We start from the raw sequence: 25,088 nt of genomic DNA on the forward strand, positions 1-25,088 counted from the left end.
CGTTGATGGCATCTAAAGAGACTCTCATCTCTTATGGATGGAGGACAGAATAAGTTGAGGATGTTGCCTAGGACTTTACTATGTGAATAGCAGCACTCCAAAAAACTTGACTCTTTAGCCCTGGCAAATTTGTGATGACAATGTCAATGGTTTCCTTAGGATGAGTGGGACCTTACTACTTAGATGGGGATATCAGAGTTAATATTAATGGTTGAAATGTTAAAATGTCACTCAAAGCCATGTGGACCTGCAGAGGGGCCCTCTCCTCCCTGTTGAGGCTATTTGTCCCTTGTTTGAACATGAGACAGAAGTCTCTCATTGCAAGACAACACAGGATCTATCCACACTTCCACTCCCACCAGACCAATAATTAGAGTCCAGTGCAAACATCATATGGTGAGGAAGTGCTGGGCCTGCTGAGGAGAAAAAGGAACTAAACCACAAGGGAACTGCAGGATCCAGCCCATATATATAGTCCAAGCCAGAGATTGTTTACGGGACTGTATCCTAAGGCTGATGGATCAAAGGGGACAAAAGATAAAGTTGGATAAGAGTGAGTTTATTTACATAAGAGCAGTCTATTGCTATGTGTGATTTGCACTCTGGCAAAAACTCTGGGAGATGGTTTCATAATGCTGTTCTGATGACTCTTGGAACTTAGAAAAAAATTATGGCACACATTAAGTAAAACTGAAATGCCAGAACTGTTGTCACAGATGGTGGAAGAAGTAAATAAACAAATCTGAATCCCTGAGCAAGTTTTCTGACCCAGAACCCATGAATTTAAGGGAGGTTGGGTCCTCAGGAGTCTCTATGACAAGTGAATATAGTAATGATTCCCACAGTTCTTTGCGAAAGGGATCTGTAGTCATTTATTTAGGAAACCGTACACTGGAAAAGTAGAAATTAAAGAATGGCAGTGCCCATGCACTTTAATGTCTTCGTGCCATAAACCCATCAGGCAAGAAAAGGACTAGTCATCCTGACAGAGGGATTGACCCTGGACATCAAGAGGAGGTGTCTTTGCTTTGACACAATGGGGTCAAAGAAGAATATGTTTGGTACCCAGGTAATCCATTGGGTTGTCACTTGGTGTTCTCATTACCAATACTGAAGTAAGGGACAAATACAGCAGCTATAAGCCTAAGAAGGGCATTGTGGCCAGGGGCTTACCCCTCTCAGAAATGAAGGTCACCTCACCAGGCAAGCTACTTATATCAGCAGAGGAGCAGGTACTCTGGAATTGTTAATATAAGGAAGAGCCAATGACTGTCAGTTGTGGTCTCAAGATCAGCTGCAGAGTCTGTATTTCATCCGCTGTGGATGGAAGGTCTGTGTCCACCACCCCCCCACCCCCCCACCCCAAATTCATATGTAGAAATCCTAACCCCCAAGGTGATGGTATTATGAGGTGAGGCCTTTGGGAAGTGATTAGGTAATGAGAGTAGAACCCTCATGAATGGGATTAGTGTCCTTACTAAAAAAGACTCCATGAGCTTTCTCACCCTTTCCATCACGTGAGGACACAGTGAGAAAATGACCATCTATGAATGAGGAAGCAGGCTCTCACTAGAAACCAGACCTGGTGGCATCTTGTTCATAGACTTCTGGCCTCCAGAACTGTGAATAATAGATTTCTGTTGTTTATCAGCCACCCAGTCTATGGTATTCTGCTGTAGCAGCCCAAATGGACTAAGATGCATCCCATCAACCTTCCTCTTGTTACATCCAAGGAAAAGAGATGAAGCAGTATTGAATAAGCCATGCCCACAACTGTTCTATGAAGGTAATGGATATGATAGCGTCAGGAGTAGATTGCAGTGGTGAGCTACTCAGCTCCACTTATGTCAGCGGAAGAGAGCCTGCCTCAAGCTCATGTCCCCTTCTTGGGGAGCAGCCATGGCTCATTGGCTGGTCCATGAGTAGAAGAGAATAACAAAGACCCAATCCCATGACCTCAAGGTGGGACAACTCAAAAGAATCCTAACTCCAGAGCTCCCCATAAAATCAGAGACTAAGAAGGAGTGGCTAGAAAGAAAAGAGATCATAAACAATGAAGTAGTATCCCAGAAACTGAAGAAGAGCTGCTAAAAAGAGTGTGTGGGAGTCTTCTGGGATTTGCTTTAATATAATCTCTTTAGAGGGGCAACTAGGGAGAGTGGAGGTGGTTATACATGAAACCCAATTGGCTATGCTAATTGTGCAGTTGGGTAATGGGTACAAGATGGCTCATTTATAGTTTCTCTATTTTGTATGTATTTGACATTTTCCATGATAAAAAGTTAAAAAACAAAAAAGGATTAGATGTCAATGAATACCGTTTAGGTGGCAAGTACAGAAAATGAGGAAACCAAGACTCGTCTTTTTCTCATTACTCAGTGGCACTAGGGATATAGCAGTGAACAAAACAGGTGAAAATTATTGCCCTGATGAAGATTACATTCTAGTGGAGAGAGACAGACAATGAATAAAATAATTGTCACCTGTATGCTGACCCTGCTTTTTCTTCCCTTACCTAAAGGTATAGGATGTAACCTTGAAAACACATAACTGGTTCAGAAATCAAGGTAGTGCAATGAAAATATTCCACGAAAGATTGCCCATGTAAGTTTTTCTTGTACCATGCTGTTATATACTATACCCTAACCCGACCGTAAAGTAGAAATATAGTTTCCTCTTCCTCAAGTCTAGCAGGACTTACAGCATAGAAAGGATCACCTATAGGGAACCCAGAGTCAATTATGTATTCCATTAGGTTGATTTTTACTGTGGAGTCCACGAGATGAAAAGTGACTACAACAGATCTACACCCTATAACCTCTGTCATTCAGGTTGGCCAGGAATCTCTTTCCTTAGATATTAAGCAAAAGCTCCATTATGTGTCATTGGCTCTGATTGGGTCATGAAACCTAAACTAACCATTGTCATCAGATGAATATAATGCATTGATTGACTTAGGACTAAACATATGGGGGAGTCTTGCTCAAGGACTAATCACATATCACGAAAGGCAAGATTTGTTTTGACAGTAGAGTTGATAGGACTTGAAGATGAATTTTAAATAAATAACAGAGCAGTGATTTTCAGTTGGGGTACCACCACTCAGAAGGGAATTTCAAAAATTTGTTGGAGTATCTGATTGTCACAATCATTGAAGGGGAACTACTAACATTTAGTAGGCAGAAGCTAGGGATGTCAGATATCCTGCCATGACAGAGCAGTTTTCAAAGAGCTGATAGTCCTGAGTCCTCTTAATTTCCACGTATCTCATCCAAAATTAAGCCTGAATGTGTGCTCTACAACCAAGTGAGTTACAAAGAGATTTGTTTTCTATGACACTATCACCACCCCTAACCCATATCGTAACAAAGAAAATTACTTTGTCTCTACACTTATAAATAATAAATAAAGCTGAGCTCATTTATATTACTATACTTCCTCATTTTTTTACTTTTAACAGTCTCAGTCTCTAACTTACCTTGACATGTTAACAACTTATCTCCTCCTTTTAAGGATATTTCCCTCATCTTCTTATTTTATATTCTTGTGGGAAAAAGACTACAGATTATGAAGTCCCTCCAAGATTTTCCCAACAGTGATGAGGGAAGGATAGGCTTCACACAATCGAATAGGGGAAATGGGACAACCTGATGCTCAGCAGAGAAGAAAAAAGTGCAGTTATAGTCAAAAGTTAGCACAGTTTAAGAGGAAAAATGCTATTTAAAAGAGTATAGATAATATGTATTTTTAAAAGATTATAGCTTTCGTGCAGGAAAACATTTAGATTCTATAAACAAATCACAGTGCTTGTCCGTGGAAGTAAAACATCAAGGATTTCAGTATTAGTTAAGTTTTTTAACTTAGACTACATGCTATGAAGATTGCTTGGCTGTAGAGGGGCTGATTTTTTTGTGTGTGGGGGGGTGGGGGGTCAACTTTGGAGAACTGGTTTTCCTAAAACTACTTTCTAATCTAACACTGGTTTTTACTCAGTGTCCTCTCAGATCTCTGCTCTTTCCTGTTTCTGAACTTTCTGTTCACAATGACTTCTTATCTTACTTCTCTTAAATCCAAATGATTCCCCAGGAGCAGATGCAATCATCTCACTACTTCATGATAGACTGTTAGTTACTACTGCTGAGTAAGTCATTACCTTAAAATTTAGTGGCTTACAACAACATGTATTATCTCACAGTTTCTCTGGGTCAGGAATCTAGCTCAGGGTCTCTGATAAGGCAGCAATCAAGATATAATCTGAGGTTACAGTCTCATATCAAGGTTCACCTGGGGGTGAATCCACTTCTACGTTCTCTCATGTAGTTGTTGCAGAATTCAGTTCCATATGGGCTCTTGGACTGAGGGCCTCAGTTCCTCACTGGCAATGAGCCAGACATCATGCGTAGTTTGGTTCAACATGGGCTCTCTATATGGTAGCTTGCTTCATCTGACTTAAGCAAGAGCACATGTGCATGACAGAGAGAGAGAGAGAGAGAATAAAGTCACAGTTTTTATAGTGTAATCTTGGAAATGTAATTTAATTACACTTATAATGCAATCCCATTATTTTGCTGTATTCTATTCATTAGAAGCGAGTCACTAGGTCCACCCTACACTCAAGAAGAAAGGATGACACAAAGGTATAATTTAACTGGAAGACATTTAAAAAGCTACGTACTACACAGCCTAAGCATTTGAATATTAAAATATATTATCCTATTATAAATGGCATTTCTTTTATTTCTCTATTATACCTAAGGCATTTTATTAATTTTTTACTAGGTGTAAGTTATATTGACAATTAATTTTATTGTTGAAGAAAAAAGAGGATTGCGAAATATTTATTATAAAAGGGGGGTGTTGAGTCTGACAGAGTTAGAAAATACTATCTCAGATAACATACAGTTCTAAGAGGAATAAAGCATTAGAGAGGGAGAGATTGACGATGGGACACAGAGAGGGATTTGAGAAGCCAGAAGAAATGGGAATCGACACATCAGAGGGGCTAAATTTCAATGAAGATAGAAAACTATGTATTAAAGAATCTCAGAAGAAATAACATAATTATTTTCAAATATCCAAATGGATATTTGAAAGAGGAGTTGGATATATTCAGTATTGTCCCAACTGGCAGAATTTAGGCCGATGAATGGTAATTAGAAGTCATGATGATGCATGAATTGGCAAGAAGAAATTTTTACTAATCAGAGCCATTGAAAGACAAACAAAGCTTCTAGGAAATGGGTTTAACAAACTCTATTTCATGCCTGTATAGAGTTCATGCCCATGTTCTCATCAGATGATGGAAAGATTAGAACCACCTTTTATTAGTTTTCAGATATTATGAACTGACAAATGAACTGACATTTGCCAAGAGATTGTTCTATGAAAACATCTGTGCTAGACCTCTTTTGCATTCTCAAAGAGCCTGTGTTTTAGAAGAAAAATCTTTGTCTTTTAGATTCTGTCCTGCTTACAAGGAAGAAGTCAGCATCTACCCAAGGTTACAAATACTGGAGGGCAAAAGATATAAACTAGAACAAGGACAATATGAGGCAAATGAATAAAGTCCATCAGAGGGTTAAATTAAATAATTCCTTCATTCAAAGATATTTGTTGGTACCTTCCATGAGCCAGCTCTGTGTTAATTATTGGGAACTGTGCTAGAGGCTAGTTACAATTTTAACAGCAGAATATCCTTATCTGAGTGAATCTAGGTTAGGGAGAGAGAAGGACCTAAACAGAGCTTCTTAACTACCTCCAAAAATTTCAGACACATGATAGACTGGCATTTTGGTAGAGGTCAATTATGATTATTAGGAACATTTAATATTTGACACAGATGTGGAAAGTTTTGCTCTGAACATCTTGTGATGAGGCATAGAGAAATGCCCTTACATTGGGGCTGCTAGAAGCAGAGCCTGAGACAGGCTATTTATCCAAGAGGTTTACTTAGAGAGTAATCTTAGGACAAGGGGAACACAGGAAGCAGGAGGAAAAGTCAGGCAAGAATGAGGTTTCCCCAGAGACAAGCTTTAGTCTGATCCCACAAGGAGACTGGAATGTAAATTACACATAGAGTTCATCCTGCCTTGGGGCAAGGGGTAGCCATTTATACCCTGTGTCATTCAGTCATTGGCCACAGTCCACATGGATTTACCAGCATGTCACTTACGACCTTAATGAAAGCAGGTTCAGCGGTGAAGTAGGAACACGAATCTATTGAGTGAATTGAAGAGAAAAGGGGAAGGGAGAAATTGCAGACAGCGGGTATAGACAACTCTTTTGAGAAGTATTACTGCAAATGAGAGCAAAGAAATAGAGTTGTAGCTAAATAGGTACATGAGGTCAATAGGAGAGAGAAGATGGTGCACATCAGAAGGAGCTTGCTTTAAAAAAAAAAAAAGCAGTGGTGTCTTACTCTTATAACAGGCAGGATGTAGGGACAGATAGGTGTGTAGCCTTGGTGAACAAAAAATGAGGGATTTCTCAGCTGGTTGCTTTGAAGTAAAGGTTTTCAGCTAAGATATAGGGAAGTAGAAAGCAGGAGATGTAAGAGTTTCACGAAGAGTTGAAAAGTAGGAAATATTTTAGAGAACATAGCAGAGCAATGAGGGAATGTTGAGTGCTTATGAATTTTCAAATGAAACCTGGTATATCATTTTCCCAGGTAACTTGTAACTTCCAACAGGTAAAGGTACAAAAGAGCTAGATAGTTGGGTCTATAACTAGGCTTAGGGGTGGCTGTCATTAGAGTGCGTTTTGTCATAAATTAGAGAAAAAAAGATCAGGAAATTGTGAATGTTAGAAAGCGAGGAAGGAATTGAAAACAGAGTGATGTTTCCATGTCACAGAATGATGAGAAAGTGGTCAAGTCAAAGAAGTGGACTTGTTGTGTGGTGCAAAAATTATTGGAAAAGGGTACCAGAGCAAGTGAGCTTGAGAAGGAGAGATGCCACATGAGATGACTGACTGACTGAAGGAACCCATTGCAAACTGTTGCATAGTTTGTACATTGCTAGGAGGGTGTCAAGAAGCCCCCCACAACCACCAGCTGAGAAAGCATCCTTAGGGATTAAATATCTAAACAGCCTCTGGGAGGCCAAAGAGGTTCAAGAGGAGAAATGCCAAATGGGCTAAGTCAAAAGATGGGGCTTAGGAGCTATAGACAGGCAGGGGAGTTATCTGGAGCTCTGAGAAGCAGAGAGAGTCAGGGTAAAGACAGAGTCCTACTGAGATTCACAGCAGTAATAATGTCTGAGATGGGCAGTGGAACAGGAAGTAAAGCCAAAGGGGCAGAAGTTGAGTAAACAAAGAATGAAGCAGATGCTCAGAGGGAAGATGGCAATGGAACAAGAGATCTGAAACTCTTCATGAAAGTTGTCAGATGCTTCTTACTGCAAGTGTCAGCCTAGGTTCAAGGCACAGGGTCAGCATGAGTGCTCCTTCCCACAAAGCAACCTCTAATGGAATCTCATGACACTAAGAAGTAATCTGTAAAAGTAAGGTTTGGAAAAGACAAACAGCATTTCATCTAGAATGGATAAAGGGACACCTGCTTAAAGTGGGCATGAAGAGAAGATTCACATGAGCTTCTTTGTGAAGGTCAGAAAGAATGTATGGCAAAGAAGAAAATGAATCTTGACTTTCTTTTTCTTTTTTTTTCAGATAAAAATATGTGAAAGACGTTCATATTTAAAATTTAGTAAAGTTTAAAAGCAATGAAATACTTAAAAAAAAATTTGCCACTGAAATTGACCTACATGAACCAAATCTATTGGAGTAAGTCAAACAAGAAGCCAGTTTAACTGTCATTGCTGGATCTTGTTTACCTTCGAATGAGTGAGAGTTGAAGATTTTGAAGGCTGTGGCTACCGATTGGTGGCCTTCTCCAAACTATCATCTTTGCTAATACCTGTGTGCTGATAATTCTTAACTCCTATCTCTAGCCCCAAGCTCACTCCTGAGTTCCAACCTTTTCTGTATTCAACTGCCAATGAAAATCTCCATTAGCTTATCCTCTGAGCATCACCAACACACTCTGCTCAAAGGAGGTTCTTCATTGTCAATGTCTCCCAATGCCTGCATTTTTCTATTACTATTCCTTGAGATTCCAACTACCAGAGTCTCAAATGTCCCTAAACCCTTGAAGGTCATCCTGTGCTGCTTTCTATACTCAACATCCTACTGCTCATCAAGGCTTAAGAATTTTACTTATTTAACATCTGATATTTAGTTTTTGAACATTAAACTAGTGCTCACTGTCACTAGTGATTAGAAACATCCAAATCAACAAAAAATTTAAAAAAAAAACATTTTTTGGTCAAACAGTTTGAAAACATGAAAAATGTGATACCTAATGCAGTTAGAAATCAAATCAAATGAATGGTTTTGTGTGCAGTTGGTGGGAAGGCAAAACCTTTGCAGGGCAATCTGGCAATGTGCATCAGTCTTTAAAATTGCATTCCCTTTAACTCAGTCACTTCACTTCTAGAAATCTACACTAAGAAAATAAACTGGGAAATACATAAGTATATAACTGCACTTAGCATCGCTATATTTTCTTAAATAGTAAAAAATTATAAATTGCGTAAATGTCTAAACAGCCTAAAAAAGAAATTTGTAATTTCTTCAAAGTCATTAAGAATAATTATTTAGGTACATTTTTGTTGACACAAATGATACTCATATATATTTTTAGAAAAAGAAAGATTGCAAAGCAATATATTTTATTTCCATTTTTAGTTAAAAATATATTTATATATGTATCTAAACAGAAAAAGATAGTCTAGGTACTACCTGTGTAACTCTTATATAAATGTAAAATTATTTCAAAATAAAACTACTAAAGAAAAAATTGATCTGTTGAGGATTTCTGTTTGCTAAAAAAGCATATGAACTTCATAAAGTTAAATCTTAGATCAGCACACAAATATGCGGGAGTAAACTTTGAGACCATAAAAGGTAGAGTGAATGTAAAACTGCATTCGTGGCCAGGCCCTGTCTACTAAAAAACAGAAGTAACTGCCTCCCACCCTCTTCTATAGCCAAGTTGTTACAAAATCAGGTAAAATAAATATGCCTCACCTTTTTACATAGAAATGAGATAAAATAAACCAAAAAATTTAAAATAAGACACAAGTTCTAGTTGGACAGAAAATACACTTACTTAAAGTAAAACACTCCCAGGCAACATATGTTAAATGCCAGAGAAATACAGGCTAAAGGTGAGGATGACAAAGGACCGATAAGGTCAAAGGAGATGTGAAGGAGAGAGCAGGCTTGAGCCTGAATTAAATGACAGGTAAATATGAGAAAGAAAGAATGAAAAATTAGAAGATCAATTAAAATGAAAAGAATGTTCTGGTAGAAGAGCTGTAAGAAATAAGGTTGGCAAGGTTTAGATGCCACACACACAACATAGAAAATATGCACACCATGCACAATACACATACCCCCACATAACATACACACACTCACACTACACACAACCCCGTATACAACATGCACACAAACACACCATAACACACCACACATACATAAAACACACAACACCCCACATGCACACCACACAACACACATCCCACCACACAACACACATCCTACACACACAGATGACAACACAGGTCATGTGCATAAAATAAGAGTAAATATCTAATTCCTTGATCTAAAATAAGTTATTTTATGGACAAAATTACATTTGGCTGTGATATGATTTAATTTACTCATATTCCTGTCATAAAATATCTGTCTCCACCTGTCACAATTCTGCCTTCCCTCCTCCCACCACTGGCTTTGCTTCCTGCATACATTTGGGGAACTGGTCACCTCCTGGTGAATGGTGAAAGTGGAGACCTCCAATGTGACTATTCTACATTCAGACTTTCAACCATTCCTCCTCTACTTCCTAGGCCAGTCCCCCGTCTGCTATCACACCTGCCCCCTCCATTGACCCACTTCTTCTTGATATCCCCTTCCAGAATGTTTAGATCCCAGGCTCTGCTCTTCTCCTAAATCAACTAGTTACCATTTTGCTTCTACTTTCCAACTTGTAAAAATGCTGTGAATTCATCACTTATCTGATATTGTGTCTTCTCCTATTCTTTTTGTGTTTATTGTTTACACTTTTGTATTAAAGTGACTTTTCTGTAATTCTGCTGGAGTTTAGGGAGGGTAGGAAGATTGTTAATTACCTGTGTTCACTCTGTGTTTAAACAAGAGTCCCCATAATAAGTTCTAATTGTGGAAATGAGAAAGGAGTCTGGATAATACTAATGAATGAAACTTATTCCCTCTTGTCTGAGATAAATTTTTGCTTTTAATCCAACATCTAAGGTTTTCAAAATAAACACACACAAAAGCACAGACACATATCTATTTTACAGCCATCCCCACACACTACAGAGCTTCTGAGACCAACCAAGGAGCACCACGGTTAAAATAAAATGATCTCAGACTCTTGGCAGTAGGAGTGCCCAGCATGATATATAGCCTGTTTAGGCAAAAATAATAATAACTTTCCCCACAGATATAAATTGACTGTAAGCATGCATGACTTTGCATTTCGATCCTGTCACTATGTGGTGGAACCCACTTTTATGAAACAAACTTAAAGAAATGGAAAGGAAAGTCAACTATTTAATAATGAGCTGAAGTTCCTATACATCCAAAAAAAATAAGAAAATCATAGATTTAAATTTCTGGATAGCATCTGGTTTTACTTTAGTCTTCAGATATTATGCAGGTGAATACTGAAAGCAAACAAAGTATTTGTTTGTTTCTGAATTTTCATTCATTCATTCTTTATTCATTTAACCAATCTTTATTGAGCAAATACTACATTCTAGGCACTGTTTTAGACACAGGGGATATAGCATTGAATGAGATGGACAAGATTCCTGTCTTTTGTAGCATGCATTCAAGCAATAGGCACAGACAATGAGCAAATTGTGATAAGCAGAAAGAGAAACAATACAAAGTAAAGCAATATACTGATAGAGAGGAAGACAGGAGAGCTATTTTAGCAAAAGTGGTCAGAGTAGATCTCTGTGAGAAATGATATTTGAGTAGACACATGAAAGAAGCAAAAGGAACATGAATAACACAAGAAAGTCCAAAATGTAATGAGGAAATAAACTTGCGAAAGTCTAGGATAGAGGAACAGCAAGTACAAAGACCTTAGGGCTGGGACAGGTTTGGTATTTGGTGGGGAAGACCAAAAAAGGCCAGAGTAGCTGTGCTGGAATAAATGAGCAAAAGTTCAGAGATTTAGACAGGACTCTTTGCAGGCCATGAATGAAGATTTTCTAGGTAGGGAGTGTAGTCTGGTTTACATTGCTGAAATGAACATCTTTGTAGCTTTGTTTCCAGAATTTTGATATAATGAGACAGGAATAGGGCTAGGAAAGCCAGTTAAGAAGCCCTCGGAGTCATCTAAGATACACTAAGGGGAGAATTACAAAGATGGTGAGAAGGGATCAGATTCAAGCTTTGTAGCTAAGTTAGAGCTTATAGGACTTGGCGATTTATTGGACATAAGGATAAGGAGAGAATCTGGAGATGGCATGAAAAACAGGTGGCAAAAACTGGGGATGCAGAAAATTCCAAGAAGGTACAATAGGAGTTTTGTTTTCAACATGTTAAGGTTAAAATTCTTACTACCCATCCAACTGGTGATATTAAGCAAGTGGTTAGATATATAAGTTTGGACCTCAGCTTAAAGTTCAGAGCTGGAAATACAAGTTTGGGAGGGTCATTAGCATTAAGGTGGAATGCAGGGCCTGGAGATCTCCTGGGGAGGGGCTGTAATTTGGGATGATCAGAGGGCCCATGGGAAGAGAAGGGGAATGCAGAGGAATGACCAGTGAGGGAGGACAGGATGTGGTGTCCTGAGACCAAGAGAGGAAAGTGTTTTAAGAAGGAAGAAATGATCTCTGTCAAAGCTGCTGAGGGTGGGTAAGATCAGGACTGAATGGACCAGTGGGTCTGGTGAACTGGGGGTCATTGGTAACAAGGCAAGAGCTGTTGCAGCAGAGGAGTAGGGATCCCACCTGAAGAGAGTAAGTGGTAAGGAGAATAGGAATGAAGACATAGAAACAGTGAAAACAGAAATATGTGTTTGGAAAACTGCTTGAGAAATGTAGAATCAGGGATTTTTTTTTTTTTTTAAATGGAAGCTAACTCAGCATTTTGCACACTAAGGAACAAACCAAGAAGAAAGAAAAAAAAAGAAAAAGCATGCACATGAGAAGATATAAAAGTAGAAACAAGAGAGAGTAGGATCTGGACCCAATTCAGGGGTTGAGCTTTGTTTGGGGCAAGGACACTTCTTCCATTTCTATTCCAACCCATTCATCTGTCTCTCTAACCTTGGCCTAAGTCCACTTAATTCTAGAAATCTATGGAACTTAATGTCTGATAAAGCAAGGGACCTTTTGCTGACATTATTTTTAATCCTTATTTAAAAAATTTATCATGAGTATTTTAGCATATATGTATTTCCAGCTGACCTAAGTTTTTAGTATCACATATGTTTCATTTAAAGTGATAGTTCTTTCATATGGTTTGAAATTCAAAAGTTACAAAAAGCATACAATGAAAAAAATCTCCCTTTTGCTAGTATCTCCCAAACATGCATTTCCCTTACTTGGGGGCCAACAATGTCAGCATTTCTTGAATATTCTTTCAGAAATATTTTATGCATATACAAACATTTATATTTCTTCTTTCTTTTCCCCTTGCTATACAATTAGTGACATACAGCTCTGTTGCTTTTTTTCGCTTAAAACATCTCATAGACTTTTTGACATTGGTAACCAAGAAACATTGCCATTCTTTAAAAAAGAAATTGAGTAAGAAAACAGTCTCTATTAAGACCCCATAAGAGAAATACAACAACACAAGTAAGAAATGGCAAGACAAAACAAAAAGAAAAAAATCATACCAAAATGAAGATAAATGGGAAGGTAAACAAGGGATAAGAAATACGATTGAAAACATAGTAAAAGAAATAGAAGGTAGAAATAAGAAAAATGGACAATGGAAACTAAAAGTTTAAATGGATTAGAGAGAAGATGAAACTATCAGACTGTAAAGAAAAACAATGTACACATGGTTAGAATCCTCCCACCTGTATTGATACAATAGTAATAGTGGTGAACTAGAGTATATATTTAAATACATAATTAAAAATAAACTTTCCACACATAAAAGAAGCCATTCTAAATAAGAAACGCACACACTATGTCTGAGAAACCATAATAGAATCATCAATACAGATACAAATCCCGGTAAAGTTATCCAACCTTAAAGACAAAGAAAGACTCCATTGGGCAGGTAGGAAAAAACATCAGTCTTGCTTCTGATTCCTCACAGCAATGGTCAACACCAGAAAACACCACAGCTGTTATTCTAAGATTAAAAATAAACAATCAGAAAGCAACAACAAAAACCATGACCCAAAGATTTTACATCAAACCAAGGTGCCCTTCAAACAGAAAGGTGACAGTTTTAAAGTTGCACAAACTCAGTGACCACAACTGCCATGAGGCATCCTTGAGAAACTCTCAGAGGCTGCACTTCAGTCAACTAACACCACCACAGAACTGGCTCTAAAGGTACTGTGGTGATGAAGGAGAAGGAGAAAAATGTAAATGCCATGGGAGCTGATGATATAGAGATAACACAACTAACAAACAGGGGCAGGGGAAGAAAAGGGAAGGTAGAGTCAATCTGTTGATCGCTGGGAGTATGAGGATGTGATTCAGAGTTGACACACCAAGCAAGAGAAGTGTAAACAGACTACACTACTCAAATGTAGATACTAAGATATATATTATTATGGATTAAGATTGAGTTATAAAGAAAAAGATGAAGGGAGATGATTCTAATGTCATCACTGCTGTCTAAAAAATAAATGAGTAAAAAGTATGTATGATAATATGTTTATAAAAGTAGCCAATAAAATGAGCATATATACTTTAAGTATGAGAACTGTATATAAAGCGAAAGATTTTTTAAAAATACCCTAAACACTGAAATACAACATAAAATAATGTTACAGAGCTAATACCAAACTTATCTGTTAAACAGTAAATGAAAATAGGATTACATCACTTAGCAAAAGAAAGATCTTCAAATTTTATCATGAATCAAAATCCAACACTATGCCAAGAGACATGTCCTATAAAAGTTATTTAGTTCATATGAAATAGAAAGATGGACAAAGTATAATTAAGTGAATACAAACAAAAAGAGAACTGTGGTCCTGACAGTAATATCAGACAGAGTATACTTCTTGCCCCAAACCATTAAAAGTGACATGAAAGTCACTCTGTAATGCCCTAAATGCCCAACAGCAATACTTACAAACAACTGGAGGAGACACATGGATAGACACAATACAGTAGTGGAAAGAGATTTTAAGTCACCTGTAAGCATATGACAAATCTATGGGACAAAAATACATAAACATTAATAGTCAAAATACAACTTATAATATCAATAAATTAGAGAAAAAATATTCTCAGTCATATGTAAGACTAAGGACTGACCTTCCTGATATAAAAAAGTTACTAAGAAATTGAGGAGAAAATATAAGAACTTAATGAAGAAAACACATGCAAAGGATATAGATTACTCATAGAAAAACTAATGTGAATAACCCTTAAATATATGAAAAGATGCTCAATCTCCATCCATAGTAAGAAAAAGTTATTAAAACTACACTGAGATGCAGTTTCTCACCAAACAGATAAGCAAAAACTCCAAGTTTTACAACATCCTATGTAGGAGAGGCTATTGTTTCTCAAACTAGCCCTGTACATGGTAGGCAAAAAAAGACCAAAAAAAGGCAGACACCACCAGATCGGTAGGTGGCAGGTATAATAAAGAAGATAATTTACATACGAGGCTTGTACTAGGTGCTGCAAAACAAGTATATTTCCATACCCACCTTTTAGAATCTTAAAGTTAATATAAAAGCCTCAACTGGGGTTCAGTCACATATTCAGCCCAGATGATCTTAGCAACACACTACTCTCTCAAGGCTGCCTCCTTGAAATAGCTGCTAGTGTGGGAACAGTGGGCTGAACATACATTTCAAGGAAAGAGGAGGGGTGGGATCTTCTGCTTGCCCAGGGTCCAGCTCCAGGGTCAATTGGTGTCATGTTCTCTTGATGACCTCTTCCAACAGAAGCATTCTCTTATACAGCAGGTAGGGTGAACTTCTGAGGATGAACAAAAGCAATGCTCTGCAGGGAAGAGGCCGCTGTGGCAAATCTGAAGAATTTGGGGGTTGTCTGGGTTGTCTGTGAAGTATAATCAGTAGGTTCCAACAGTTCATGGTGTGCAGCAAGAATTTTCTTGATGAAAAAAAAAATTGGGAAGCATTTATTATTAGTGTTGTGTGATTTAACAAATAAAAATACAGGTCACCCAGCTAAATTTCAATTTCAGATAAACAATGTATTTTTTAGAATGTCTCATGCAATATTTATATTCACTGCAATATTTGTAACATACTACCAATATGTCTAGTTAGAGTTTGGTGGCAAGTATACTTCGCATAGGATTTCAGCTGTTTGTCAGACACTCCACCTTTACCCTCCACCCCTCCTACCTCCTGACAACTTTCTACTTTGATAACCACACCAACTTTGCTTCTAATGCTCAAGATTCTTGATCCTGGGCTATTCAAATGAAGGCTGAGAGGAAGTCTCCACGGAAAGGTGGTGGGCCTTTAGCAGACTTCTAAAAGTGCCTAAAGAAATACCGAGGCTAGGGGTACTGTGAGTATGGAGAGCAAACAAGGCAAAGAGATGGCATCCAGCCCTTGCAATAAATGAAATCTATGTTTACTAGTAATTACAATAGGAAGAACTAGTAATTACAATAGGAAGAAATGTGTTTCTGCTTCATTCTGCTGTAGACAGCTATAAGTGGCATAATAGCTTCCTCTCGGGTAAAGGTCAGATATGAAATTCAACCATACCCTCTAAGGTTTTGTTATGTACAATTATAGGGAAAAAACTAAAATAAGAGCTCTGCAAAGATCTGGGGAGCCCACCAAGAGCAGCCCTCCATCTTGGATTTGAGGAAAATGAGAGCTGGAGAGGTGTTGTCTCTTATTCCAAAGCATAGTCGACAGTATCTTCTAACTGGAATGTATGCCATTTTCATTACGTTATGTGAAACATTAATTCGTAAAAGGTATTGTGATGATTTTTAGACACAATGCACATTCTTTGAACTCTCATCCTGAGGTGGTATCTAAGTCTTCTCCCATTAAATCTGAGCCAACCTCAGTGACTTACTTACAACCAGTAGAATGTAGCAGAAGGGAGTAACACAGCTTCTGAAGGTACATGAGAGAAAGCTAAATAGCTTCTGTCTCACTCATTCCCATCACTCACATTTGGAGTACTGAGCTACCACGGGGCTGCCATGTTATGAAGAGGTCCAGGCCACATGTACATGTTATAGCTGATAGTCTCAGCTAAGGTTCTAGACAATGGCCAGAATCAACTGCCAAATATGTGAGTCTTTGTGGCCCCTAGACATTGAGTCACACTTCCCTCTCTGCCTTCTGCCATTGAGTCTTCCTAGTTGAGCTCCCAGACATTGTGGAGCCATTCCCATTGCACTATGTCTGAATTCCTGACCCATAGAATCTTTGAGCATATTTAAATGGTTGTTTTATGCCACTAAGTTTTGGGGTAGTTTGTTGTGCAGTAGCTGGAATATGAACACTTTTTTTCCTTTATTATTAGGACTTTTAAATGTGGAATGAAGAGGAAAAATTCATTCCTAGTCTATTTTATTTGTACTTGAGGCCAACTAAAGCCAAAACACTGTACTTGATTTGAGAAGAAAAATGAAATAAAACCTGGTTTGAAATTTTAACTTTCTGTATCACAGATTCACTGAAGAACAAATATAAGGCAATCTCAAGAGGTTTTTCTTTTTTAAATGTCATGAAATTTTCAGATGATAAACATTTGCTTAGCAATACAGTTCCTAAGCAAATATCTAGGCAATTAATCACACTTATACAAGACTCTCTTGTGGAGAAATTTTTTTGTTGTTGAAAAATATAGCTTTACTTTTAAAAGTATTAAAAAAGGGGGAAAAAAAAAAGCAAACCAGAGCCTCATCTACTATAAAGTACTGTATGGCTGATTTGCTTTCATGATGTAAATTTTTTTTTTTCTAATTTTCTAAAACATGGCAGCTTGCATTGGTGTGAAGTGTTTTCAGCAGTGACTGAATATGCCTGATGGCAATCCAGGAGGGCAGACAGACACACTCAGGAACAAGGAAAACCAAGATACTGTATTAGTGTTTCTCTTAATTTCCTAGGGCTACTATAACAAATTACCTCAAACTTGGAAGCTTAAAACAACAGAATTGTATTGTCTCACAGTTATGGGGGCTGGAATTCCTAAATCAAGGTATTGTCAGGGTCACATTCTCTCTGAAAACTCTAGAGAAGTTCTCTGCCTTTTCTAGCTTTTGGTGGCAGCTAGCAATCCTTAGCATTCCTTGGCTTTTAGCTGAATCACTCCAGTCTCTGCTCAGTCTTCATGGCTTTCTCCTCTCTGTGTGTGTCTGCATCACTCTCCTCTTCTTATAAAGATGTCATATTGGCTTTAGGGACCCCTCACTTTAGTATGACCTCATATTAACTTTATTATATCTGTAAAGACACTATTTCCAAATAAGGTGACACTCACAGGTACTGGGGCTTAGGACTTGAAAATTTGGGGGACATAATTTAACCTACAACAGTGTCCTAAACAGAGATCTAAATAATGGCCTATGGTTGTGGAGAAGAAAGGAAAATTAACTGCAGGGTACCCCTTTGCTACTTCTTTTGCAGCCTGAAGAATCTGGATTTAAATATTGACTAGCTGTAAAGCTGTGTAAAAGCCATTTCACCTTTACAGAGTATTTATCTGTAAATAGGGTTAATTAAGACAAGTGCGACCACAGACCAGCAACCTGAGCATTGCCTTGTGAGAAACTCAGGCCCTCACCCAGACCAACTGAGTTAGAGTTTCCATTGAAGCCAGATCTCTAGATAATTCAAATGCACACTGAAGTTTGAGGAGCACTTAGCACAGTCCTTGGGGCATAAATATTTGCCAATAAATGCTAGTCCCCCTACTCGTAAATACCACAAAACACTTAAATAAAACAGCTGAGTTTACATTTAATTTAATAACTGTGGACTAAAATGAAAGAGAGAAGGGAAGAGTGTAGGCTATTCTCAAAGTACTTCTTTCAAAAAAAAATAAAATTGGTTAACTAGCCACAGGCTGGTAGTGAGACACTAACTTTTGAAATATCTTAACTTTTTTTTTAAATTTAAGAAATGACTGCTCACACCAAATGTGAAAAAAACAAACCCCAGAGACAGGACATAGCTCAGACACATTTGTTAAGATTCTGTTACCTGAAAAAAACTGGTGAATTCGTAGGTCACTGATGTGAAATTCTTGTGAGAACTAAAACAACTATTTAAGTATAAAAACAAAACAAAAGCTTGGGAGTCATGTCTTCATACCTCAGAACAAGAAAAGCTTAACAAACTGAAAATCAATGACTTTTCTTAGATTTATCAGAGAACTTAGGTCACAGGATAAACCATTGCCCTGAAAACTGGAGAAATGGGTAAATACAGAAAATACAGAGAATATAGACCAATTTTCCTGAAGCAGAAGTTACTGGAACCACAACAGGCAGGAACACTTAAGTGGTATCTTTAACAAATTGTTGGAAGCTGAGGATAGACTAACTTGTGAGTGAAAAACTCCTGCGGGCCCAATCTAAGCAAGGGTCCTCCACATTTTTAAAAATCTTTACCTCTAGTATCCCCATGAGGTTCTCGCCATAAAGACAGGAGAAAAATCCCCTTGTGTTTGGCTGGAATGGGAGGAGCAGCCATGTTGAAATATGTCATAACAAATGCCTACCAGGGAAGAAAAAAAGACTTCACCAGAGTCTTATCCGACCTGGGATAAGGGACATTGGCAAGCTCCAACCCCATCTATCCTGCCTGTCTCACCTAATGAAAAAAGAAAAAATACTGAGAAACTCTTATGAAGGTCACGGCCCAGGGGTACAGACTCACTGAAATAAAGACCTAATTATAGGATTATAGAATGAGTCCCCTCCTCCATACCTTAGCTCCAAATCAATAGGCCTCCTACATAATAACAGATTATTACAGCTAAAAGAACCGCAAGGCCCTAACTCTATTTAAGAAGGAATTCCTAGGGAAGCCCAAAGACAACAGGGAGACAAGATCAAGGACACAGAGGAAATTGAAGCCTCTGACACTTACAGCTACAGTAAACAATGAACAGAGACTGATTCCTAGCCAGAAAAACATGAACTTTATACCAAAGGCCTAGCTACCTCAGATAAATGTATCTATTACTCAATAACAAAAAGTTATAAGCCATAATGCCAAAAAGGTAAGAAAAAACAAAATCTGAAGAGACAAAGCAAACATGAGAAACAGACCCAGATATGGTAGAGATTTTGGAATTATCAGATCGGGAATTTAAAATAACAATGACTAAGGTGCAAAACAAGACAAAACGAAAAACCAAGCTCATAGATACAGAAAACATATTGGTGATTGCCAAAGGCAAGAGGTAGGGAGTAGGAGAAATAAGTGAAAGGGGTCAAAAGGTAAAAAGAATAAAAATTTAATAAATTTAAAAAAAATAAACAGGAGCTATTATTACTCATCCAAAAAAAAAAAAAAAAGTAAAGAAGAAATATAGACTTTCTCAAATAAACAGAACTGAAGGAATTTGTCACCAGACCTGCCTTGTGAGGAATTATAAAAAGTTCTTCAGAGAGAAGGAAAAGAATAAAGGTCAGGAATTCAGATCTATGTAGAGAAAGGAGGAGAGTCAGAGAAGGAGTAAGTGAAGATTCTTAGGTTGTCCTTCAAAGCCCTTAATGACAGTGTTGACTATTACCTGAAGCCCATGTTCTTGGAAAGCAGCGAAAATTAAGAGATTTCCCACACTTTGAGCTCTGGAAAATGACACACTGCAAGGAATCCCTCCTCCCCACATGACTAGATAAGACTCACAGGAGTCCTTGTGAATATCTATGACAAGGTCAGAGGCAGACCCTCTAAATTTCCATTCTTTGCCTCATAAATGAGATGAACTATTTTGCCCCACTGATCAAAAGGAAAAAAAAAAATGCTTGTTAGTTAAACTTTGGTTAAGTTTCTCTCCTGCCCCCAGGTGACTAAAGTTTGGCCTACCTTCTGCCCGAGTCAGTAAGAGGGTTCCTTCTGAGAACAGGCTGGCCTCAGAATTAAACATTCTCTGACCTACTCTTGGATCATCCCCCACTTTCACCCCACTCCTGTGTACCTGGGTCTCTCTGACCTTATTCACTCTTTATAAAAGAAAATCCCTTTTTGCCTAACTCTGGAGACGGATCTTGTCACATTCTCCCTATTTCTATAGCCACACCCCAAACCCCTTGCAATAATCCTTTTGAATAAATCTATCCTTAATAAGTCAGGATTTGTTTCTTATTTGACCTAAATTTGGCCTCTCGATTTAGACTGGCTCCATGTCAGAAGCTTGCCAAGCTCACACTCCCATCTCTCAGAGATCAGCTTGTCACTGTTCAGGCTGAGCAAGTTTCCGGGAGGGCTTTCTTTGCCTTTTCTCTGCCTTGCTCTTCAGGCATCTGAGCAGAAAAGACATAGATCTCTGCATTTGTTGCTGCTTGGACTATCTGCATGTGCTTCTCTCAGTCTAAAAATATTTTTTTCTGCTTTCTCCTTTTGTTTCTTAGGCAAACTTGGATTTTTTCTCCTTTAATTTTTGTGTAGAGGCACACTTACAATTTTACAATTAACCTTGCCTAGCATAGGGCCTCCAGACAATAGCTTTAGATGAAGAATTAGAGTAACATTTGTTTTAGGAAACAAAGGGGCTGTACGTTTTGTACAGAACTGAACATTCTGAATTAAATCAAAAGATAATTTTTGGACGCTAGAGTTTTGCTGATTTCATTGCCAAAGTTGTGATGGAAATCAGTTTTTCTATGTTCAAACTATGTAAAATTCTGTCATTTTGAATTGTCTCAAGTAGGTTTAAAAGAAGCACTGCTTGAAGGTTTCTAGAAGAAACCAAATAATGTACCCCATGTTTACTCATCTAAATTATGTTTCGTCCAATGCTTCCCTTGTGCAAGGTACTAGACATGAGATGAAAATATAAAACTGAACAAATCAGACATGGCTCTCTCCTCTCATCTCCTCAAGAAGCTCATTTTTCACAGGAGATACAACTATTAAATAACTAGTTGACATTTTTTAAAAATCACAAATATGAAAAGTGCTGTCAAGGAGAACTAAACTGCCAAAAGGCAAGGAGTTGAGTAAGGTAGGGAAGGATGGGTATGAATGGGGTTTCAAATAACTCAAGGAAAAGTTAGGGAGATATTAATCTAAGAAACAAGAAAGACTGACTGGTAGATGAGTGAGCTACCAGGATACTGGTACCTGGTGCCCAAGGGCTCCATCTATACGTTAAGCGTAGGTATAAGTCCATAAGCAACTAGCACAACACTCATACAAACTAAGCACTTAGTAATTATGCTCTGCATAAATGATATGTCAACAAGTTACAATATACATCTCAAATTCTGAAAAGTTTGCAAAAGACGTTGAGAATTAGTAATTTAAGAATTAAGAAGAAAGATATATTCAGGCATCTCCTTGGCATTTTTTTACATTAGAAGATTGTTCTTTAGAATGATGTTTTTAAATGATATCTTATTTATATTTGGCTATTGTAATTATTCAAAGATGAACTGAGGAAACACTTTTAATGAGAGAAGGGAATGGGGGAGAGGAGGCAACAGGAAATTTAAAAGGAGTCCAAAAACAAAACAAGAGAAATAGAACCAGCTCATACTCAAAGTAAAAGTCACTCAAATCTTATTCATTCAACATGCATTCAGCATACATTTATTAAGGTTAGCATGCTAACCCATGGGCTTCAATGAACGCAAATCAGCCAAGTTCCCTAGAACTGGATTCCAGTGGCCTAAGATAATCAATGAAAAAGTAAGCTCATAAAAAAAAAAAAAAAAAAGATTCGTTCAGGGAGTGTGAAATGCCTAGACCTTGATTATTATAAAGTAAAGGCATGGAATTTGTTTCCCTCATTCCTTTACTGCATCCTCAGAGATAATCCCTCATAATTCGGGCAGACTTTGACACACTTCTGTTTTCCAGGTTTTTCTTTTCAAGGAAAGGAAAAAAACTATGACTTGAGTGGGATAACTACCATCTTCCTTTAAAAGTTCCATAAGTCATTTTAGAGTCCACTCCAGTACACATGTAATTTAAGTAAATAGATTACTTGCTCTGTAAACAATTTAAGACTAAGTTTCCCAGTTTACTCCTTCAATTCTAGACTTATCTATGTAATATGTAGCTATCACTCACATAGATAAATATACACACAAATATGCTTTTGGAAACAAAAATGAGATTGCAACCTACACATTCTTCTTCAGCTTTCCCTTTGCATCTAATACCCATAATTATACTGAAGGTATATTTGCAAATTAGTCCATATAGATCTGTACTGTATTTTGTTTGTGGATGCACCATAAACTTTTTCTCCTTTAATATTTAGATTGTTTTCAATTGTCTGTCATTCAAACAATGCTGTGATAAGTATTCTTACATATTGTTATATCATATCTATTGTGTTATTTATCTGTGGGACAAATTCTTGGAAGTGAAAATAGTGGGTCATGGGGTATCAAAAGTTAAAATGCTGATAGACATGTCCAAATTACACCCTAAAAAGGTTGTAATAAACTGCTAACAGTATATATGGGTGTTTGTCTTCAACACCTCTCCCCTTCACCTTATTAACACTTTATTAATAAATGTTATTAAGTAAAGGCATGGAATGTGTCTCCCTCATTCCTTTACTGCATCCTCAGAGATAATCCTTCATAATTTGGGTGGACTTTGACACACTTCTGTTTTCCAGGTTTTTTATTAGTAATTTTAAAAATAATTGTCGATTATAGGAAAATGAACAGATAATTGTTATTTAAATTTGCATTTACCTGGTTATTAGTGAGGTTTAGATCCTTTTACCAGGTTTTCTATCATTTTTTATCAGTTGTATTTCTTCTGTGAATGGCTCATTTATATCTTGCTCATTTTTCTATTGAGTTGCATTTCTTTTATTGATTATTAGGAACTCTTTATATACCAATGATATTAATGCCTTGCTTGCTAAATATTGCAAATATTTTCTCCCAAAGTTGTCTCTTATTTACATAATATATTAATCTATTCATTTATATCAGTGTTTCTTAAACTATGGTTGGTGGGATGCCTGCAAGAGAATCATGTGGATGCTTGTTAAAAAATGGAGATTCTGGGACCCAAGCACTATATGAGAATCTCCGGGAACATGACACGGCATTTTGTATTTAAAAATAATCTCCAAGTGGTATAACCATTGCTCCATAGTTGCTTATTTTTGTCTTACATGATTATATTTATAAAATATTTTAAACTTTTGAATATATTTAGACTTCAAGTCATCTTAGTTTTTGTTTGTTATAATGCAAAAATGTAAATTAATTGTATTTTATTTTTAATGTCTTTATTTTAACCATGCCAGCAGCATTTATTGATAAACCATTCTTTTTCCACTAAATTAAAGCATCATCCTTACATATACGAGATTGTGACATTTCTCATATTCCCGTACTATTTAAAAGAAACATCTCTTTATTCCTTTTGTAAAATATCATATATTTATTAGAAAAAATTTATAACATGGAGGAAAATACTAATAAAAAAAGTTTAAAAAAAATTTAACTGTAGTAGATTGAATAATATCCCCCCCAAATTCATGTGACCTGGACATGTGACCTTATTTGGAAATAGGGTCTTTGCAGATGTAATTAAGATGAGGTCATACTAGATTAGGGTGGGTCCTAATTTAATCATTAACATCCTTAAAATGGCAGACCACAAACAGAGACTAGATTACAAACCAGGGAACACCAAGGATTGCCAGCAACCATCAGAAGCTAAGAGAGGCATGGAACATATTCTCCCTCAGAGCCTCCTAAAGAACCAACCTTGCTGACATCTTGATTTTGGACTTCTGGACCCCAAAACTTTCAGTGAACAAAATTCTGTTATTTTGTACCACCAGTTTGTGGTGGTCTAGGAAACCAATCTACCAACTATTCGTAAATAACTGTCTTTAACATTAGATGAGTATCATTCCAGCCTTTTACTGAACTGTTTTAAAATTTGAGGGACCTAGGTTTTCAAGGTTTCTTATCACAGATGAATAGTAATGTCTCTTTTTCTTTGGGGAGTTGACAGTGACAGTTTGTTTACCATACAGGGCCACAGCTTTTGTAGCTAGGGCTTGGTGGGTTTATTGGTTATGTGCAAGGGCTTTACAACATAGATACACACTCCTGCTCTGCCTATGGTGCCTGCTAGTTGTGCTTGGACAACTTCTTTACTCTCTGACCTCAGCGTTCCCCTCCCTAAAATGAGAACATCAGTTAATAAACGCAAAGCATATAAAACAATGCCTGGTACATGAAGCCCTCTGCTAAGCATTGGCTTCCACTCATCAAAGCTTACTTTATCTCTTGTAATCTTCACAACCACCTCATAAAGTGTAGTTATTTCCATTGTACAAATAAGGAAACTAAACTCAGAGAGGCAAGCGATCTGCTCAGGGTCACTCCAATATAATTTAGGGCTGCCTGAGAAAACCAACTTAGAAAATAAAGCAGTTAGTTCGGGGCGAGGCATGATTTCGTTCGCACCAAAACGTGACAGGTTTATTCTTACAGTACTGGTTGCCATCTTACCCGAAAGCAAAAGTGCACTAAAACGGAAGCGAGGGACTTCGGCTTCCGCGCGTCAGGATGGCGCAGGTGATGGCGGAAGGAGCCGAGTGCGCTCGGAAACGCTCGCCTCGCCTTCGGCAACAATCGTCAGGGGGAGGGGCTCGTGCGGCGGCGCGTTCCGCGCGGGG

At 37.6% G+C, this 25,088-nt stretch overlaps 1 long non-coding RNA gene across 1 annotated transcript; it reads right to left on the bottom strand.

The window, feature by feature from the left end:
• Positions 1-12,149: 12,149 nt before the first annotated feature.
• Positions 12,150-25,061, bottom strand: LOC111741905. The gene is made up of 2 exons (XR_002781117.1): positions 24,922-25,061; positions 12,150-15,359 (listed from the first exon to the last, which is right to left on the bottom strand). It is a non-coding gene; the product is annotated as an uncharacterized LOC111741905 (long non-coding RNA).
• Positions 25,062-25,088: the final 27 nt, after the last annotated feature.

Source organism: Pteropus vampyrus, unplaced genomic scaffold (genome assembly GCF_000151845.1).
Source record: "Pteropus vampyrus isolate Shadow unplaced genomic scaffold, Pvam_2.0 Scaffold83, whole genome shotgun sequence".
Lineage (NCBI taxonomy): Eukaryota > Metazoa > Chordata > Mammalia > Chiroptera > Pteropodidae > Pteropus > Pteropus vampyrus.